The following is a 6000-nucleotide window of genomic DNA, read 5'->3' as shown; positions in this document are numbered from 1 at the left end:
CAAAGTGATGGCAACGTCTATTTGAGAGGTACTCCCGAATATAATTCATAGACTGTGCTTATAGCACATTTTATAAAAATTTATGGAACACTTGTCTCATGCATATAACAAATATCTAGACTTTTCAAAAAGATTTTCGTCATTGCATCCATGAGAAAATTACAATTGAGGAGTTTGAGCAGGAATGGGCTTCGATATTACTAAATTATGAGCTAGGAAAAAATATTTGGCTGCAAAATCTTTATACCTGACGGGATAAGTGGGTTCCGGCCTACTTACATTCAACATTCTGTACTGGTATGTCAACAACTCAAATGAGTGAAAGTATGAACAAAATTTTCAAAGATTATGTTAAATTAAGCACTATAGTTAGTAACTTCATTCATCAATATGAAAAAACTATATATGCACGTTACTTTAAAGAGAAAGAGAATGATGTGTAGACAAAATCTACGCTAGTGATAATGAAGACACCTCTTGCCATTTCAATGGTTCATCAATAATGAAGGAGGTGTCAATGGTTTATATAAGAAAGTCATTTCTAATCTTCCAAAATAAGCTATTTGATAGTCGACGATACCAAGTAAGAAAATTGTCAAAAGAGGGTGAGACTGAGACATATGAAGTCAATGCTTATGATAGAGAAATACCTCTTTACCATGTGACATTTGAGGGCAAAGAAAGACATGCAACATGTACTTGCCATAAGTGGGAGTTTATAGGAATTCTTTGTAGGCATATCTTGTATGTTTTTTACAAGAAAATGAAGTTAGATAGATTGCCACAACATTATGTTCTAAAAAGATGGGCTATTAATACTAAGAATCAAGTCATTCCTCACATACCATGTTCTGAAGGGCCAGTTTGAGAAGGACAGGATGAGCCTACGATGAGAAAAAGTAAAACGATGCTACAACTTTATGACATTGTAGAACTAGGGTCGCAGTCAGCAGAAAAACACAATCATCTCACACTTGCATTGGAGAAGATTCACAAAGAGTTACTTGGCATGGAGATAATGTAGAATGTTCACGAGCATGAGAATCAACAAATGATGGTCACAACATAAGAAGTGGAGTTATATTGAACGTTTCACAAACTGTTTAGGATTCTCCATGAGTGTCAACAAAAGGACATATAAAATTTTTTAGAGCAAAAAATCCAAAAGAAACTCAAAGAACAAAGAAGAGACACTGTAGCATTTGCAAGAATGAGGGGCATGCTAAAAATAATTGTTCTTCTGTGAGGTAATTTAGCTTTGTGATTATTTGTATTTTTTTAGTTTTTAATTGAAGAAGTTAATAAAATTTGTGTTTTCTTGTTATTTTTGTTAGGGGTGTAAATTTTAACTGGTAAACCGGACCGGTTGTGCTGGTTTTGGACCGATCCGATCCGGAATCGGTTTCATAAAATGGAAAACTGGTCGGAACCGTCCGATTTTGATTCCAATCATTTCTAGACCGGACCAGACCGGTACTATTTAATATATTATTATTTATTTAATGTTTATATATAATATATAATAATATAAATTATAATTATATATAAGATAATGTTATTATAATTTATAAAATAAAAGTTTAATATTAAACATAAAAATTTAATTGATCATATGCTTTAAATATATAATATTATAAATATAATATATATTATTTATTAATAAGATTTTATCATAGATTCATAAGAAGTAAGAACCAAAAAAGAAATAAAATCACTCAAATATTATTACTAAATTTTGATGGCCTAATACACTTCAAACTCTTTATATTTTTTCTGATAAGTACATAAGACATTAGTAGATAAATATAAATTTTATATATTAGGATATAATTTATATAAAGCTATACCAAAGTTATACTAATAACATAATTTTTTTATATAGCAGATTTTTTTTTTTTTTTTACATAACAGTTATTTTATATAACAGTTTTTTATAGCAAAATTTTTTGACATAGCAGTTTTTTTTTTTAAACAGATTTTTTATGATAAATATGTATTTTATTTAAACTAGTAAAACCGGAGTACTGGTTTAAAAGGATAACCGATGCGTAATTGATTTAAAAAAATGTAAAACTGATGCCTATCGGTTCGGTCATAGATTTTGTCCAAAACTGGACCGAACCGGACTAGTTACACCCCTAATTTCTGTAGGGATCTTGGGCTAACAACTGACAACATATCACAACATATGGATTCATAGTGCAAAATTTCTGGTGGTGTGTGTGAATTATTTGTCTTTTCGTATGTTTAATTTAGCTTCTATTTATCGCATAGTTAATTTAATCCACATTTATTTTAATGTAATAGGGAGTAATGTAGAAGATGAATCCGAGCTTTGGAAGAGTGGATTGAAGCTTTAGCTACTTTTATGTCGTAGTCTTTTTTTTTTAGTTGAGTGGAATATAACTTTAGCAACGAACCATGTAATTTTGTAAGATTATGTGGAATCTTCCTTATTATGTGAGAAATTCCTCTTCATTTACCAAGTTTTGATAAGGCAATATTTTGTTGGTGACCTTAATACAATTCATGTGTTTATGACGAATTATTTTGTTGGTTTATGAGAAATCATGTGGTGGCAATGGTTCTGTCAATGTGGATTATATAATTGCTTTGGAAGCTAGGATTAGGCAGAGGTTTCAGTAGAGATGTTTATAGTAGATTTTTGGTTATGTGAATTATTATGGTCAAACCACTAAACTACATGCAACTTTTCATCATATTTCTGGAGCTTGTATCGAAATTGCATGCAACTTTTCATCATATTTCTTAAGAAGTGAGCAGACAATGGGAAGTAAGGGTTAAGATGTACACAAACTGGTAGCCAACAAATCTACTAGCTACATTTACATCCTCGAGATGCACAACACAAACTTAGAGAAGATAAAAAAGAATATGGCTGTCCCTTTATTTTGTCTAATTACTAGCTTCTTGTATTCAATGGAAAATATATATATATATATATATATATATATAAATTACTTATTTGGTTATTGAAAAAAGGCAATAAACAAACATTACAACTACCAACCAAATGGGGTTGATGGATCAAGTTAACAACCATAAGCTACACTTAAATTCAAGAGTCATAGATGTCTACACTTACATTCAACAGTCATAGATGTTTCCAAAGTTTTCATTACACTAACCAAAACATATCTTAAATTACAGCACAAACCAAAAATAAAATAAAACAAGGACAAAATTAACAAAATTAAGACTTCATTGTACTTCTTCTCCATTGCTTTAAATTTAGTTTGTTCAATGCATAGACGCTCATGAAATACCATCTTGTTCCTTCATTCAGCTGACTTTAATGTCATCTTACAGCAATTGTTTTGATCACTTTGAAGATCAATCCACTCAAAAAATTCACATAGTTGTTTCATCTTATAATTATGACAATTGTAAAATTTTCTATCAAAACTAATGAATTTTCTCAAAATTTGTAGTTTTGCTTGGCAGCCACAATAGCAAAATAGTCTCTCCAAACTAACTTTATCTTATGTCCATGAACTTGAAGCACAATGTGAACCCATCCTCTAGAACTTCTTGTAAAAAATAGATTTTTATATCACTATCGCCGCACACTACCATGTAGTCTGAAAACACAAGAAGTTAAGTAGGTAGCTGGTTCTATAACTTTCAAGTCTAGTAACCAATATCGAGTATGAAAATGTCGTGCATATGCTGATGGTATAAGTTTGAGGGAATAATTATACTCAGTAGCATTTCTAATTAAATGTATGTTATTCACAAGCATTTTTAGCATACACTTTATGTAAAAAAAATTTTTTAATAAAAAACTAACAAAAATGCATGCTGAGGATTGCATCCAAAAGAACAAGCATCCCTTATAATAGTTAGCAAATATGGCAATGGTTTAACATCCAGTGCATGAGATTTTTGAGCAAATATACTAGAAACCAAATATAGAGCATGAGATTTTTGGTTTCAAAGGAAAAAAGAGAAACAAAACATTTACCAAACAAGATATTTTTAACGTCCAAAAATTATTTTTGCTCTAGTTTCCTAAATATTTACTTCTTAGTACATTTACCAAATACTTTTCTGTGCATCCCATTTTCTATGCTTTCATGCGTTTGATTCCTTTTTTCTTCAACATATTCAAAGCAAACAACATTAAATGTTATACTAAGTTCTCTAATAGAATTTCAATAAGCCATGATGAGAGCAAAATCTATTTTAGGGTTTTCAATTTAAAATGGTGAGAGGGCATGCCAGACATAGTTCGGTGGTGTCGCGACTCTAAAAGGGCTATGCAGATTTGCTCGAATGGGTTATGAAGCAATTCTGAATAGGCTACGAGCTGCTGTGAAGGGGAGGGGTTTGATTTTGCTTATGGGAAGTGGTGGAGTTTCGTTTGCGCATGGGAAGTTCTCGTGGGGTTTCGTTCGCTCAGGGGAAGGGGAAGGGGGTGGATTTTGTTTCGCGCAGGGGAAGGGTGGGAGGGGGGTTGGTCTTTGTTTCGCGCAAGGGAAGGGGAGGGGGGTTGGTCTCTCCTTCGTCCTCTTTGATGTTGATGATTCCGTGTAGCGTTGGTTTACATTACCTATGGTGGAAAGCTTACGTGTCTAAATACTAATGGCTGACTGATATATAGAGTTAAATAGCCAAATCAGCTAGAAGGAATTCTCTTGGTCATAATGAGTTAATTAAAAAAAGAAATTGAGTTTTTATTAATTATGTAAAACTACTAAAAATTTCTTTTGTGGGAACATCGACCATATATTAAAAGCGTTATGGAAAAATTATCAAAATATTTTTTGAAGATTCAAGTTTATATAGATCTAGAAAAACTGAAGGAGAAAAAATATAGGCATTTTAATGTCCTCTCTATTGAGATAATGCAAGATGAAGAAAATGCTAGATCGTCATCTTAGAATCAAAATTATCTCAAACAACTTTAATAAAACTATGGGCCATGTATATTTATAAAACCATGTTATAGCTTCTATTAATGCTATTCTTTTATAATATATCACAACGTGTAGTTATTTATAAATTACATAAACATTACATCCTTTTTTAATTAACCAAAAACATTACGTCCTTATTAATAAAAAAGCAGTTCTTAACAAAAAATAAAAAATAAAAAAAACTTAAATATAAACTAAGCACACATAACAAGTGTTTATATAATATAATTTTTTTTTGATAAAATCGTATATTGTATTCATTTAAATTGGGCATTACAATCTGGACTTGTAATTTTCATTACAAGCCAATTTAAACATCTGAAAGATCCTCAGTACACACATGTGACTGACATGGCCTAGCCCTTATTACATCCTCACTAAACAATACTATTGTTTGAGAGACAAACAACACTCTGTTTTGGACAGAGTGTAAGCAGCCTCTACCCGTTCAACAAACCAGGTAGAACAAATACCCTATAGACTAACAGTCTAAGGAAAACAACTCTTTAGACCTAATGTCTAAGAGACTTGTAATTTTATTATACTAAAAAACATTAACCAAAAAGAGATTAAACTAAACAAAACCAAAAAAATCGAAACAAAAGCACCGGCAGGGGCTGTAATAGGAGCGTGCGATCCACGCGCCGCCCTCGGAGTATGAGGCGACAGCCAGCTCCTAAGAAAACAGATATCCCGATCCTAGATAAGCCGTGCGTGGCGACAAAAAAGTATCCTAGGTAGTGGCGTTTGAACTTCAATCACCCTGCTAAGGACTGCATGTGCTATCCACTTGCCGCTGCATTTGGCAAACTTCCTCTTTCTTCCGATAGATCGGCACATTTGAAGGTCCACTGTGGTGCGCGTGGAAGCCGTCAAACTTCGAAGGCCAACAGATCGAAACATCTCCACCAAAAATGCCGGAATTAAAACGAAAAGAAAACAAAGAGAAAAGGATGAAGAGGAATAGAGGGGAAGAGGGAAAGGAAATGGAAGAGAGGAGCGAAACTCCTCCCTAGATCGGCGACACTAGGGTTTGGAAACCTTTTTTGTTTATATAATA

Source organism: Carya illinoinensis, chromosome 9 (genome assembly GCF_018687715.1).
Source record: "Carya illinoinensis cultivar Pawnee chromosome 9, C.illinoinensisPawnee_v1, whole genome shotgun sequence".
In the NCBI taxonomy this organism is placed as follows: domain Eukaryota; kingdom Viridiplantae; phylum Streptophyta; class Magnoliopsida; order Fagales; family Juglandaceae; genus Carya; species Carya illinoinensis.
The sequence above is the reverse complement of the archived record's forward strand: the minus strand, read 5'-3'. Positions refer to the sequence as shown.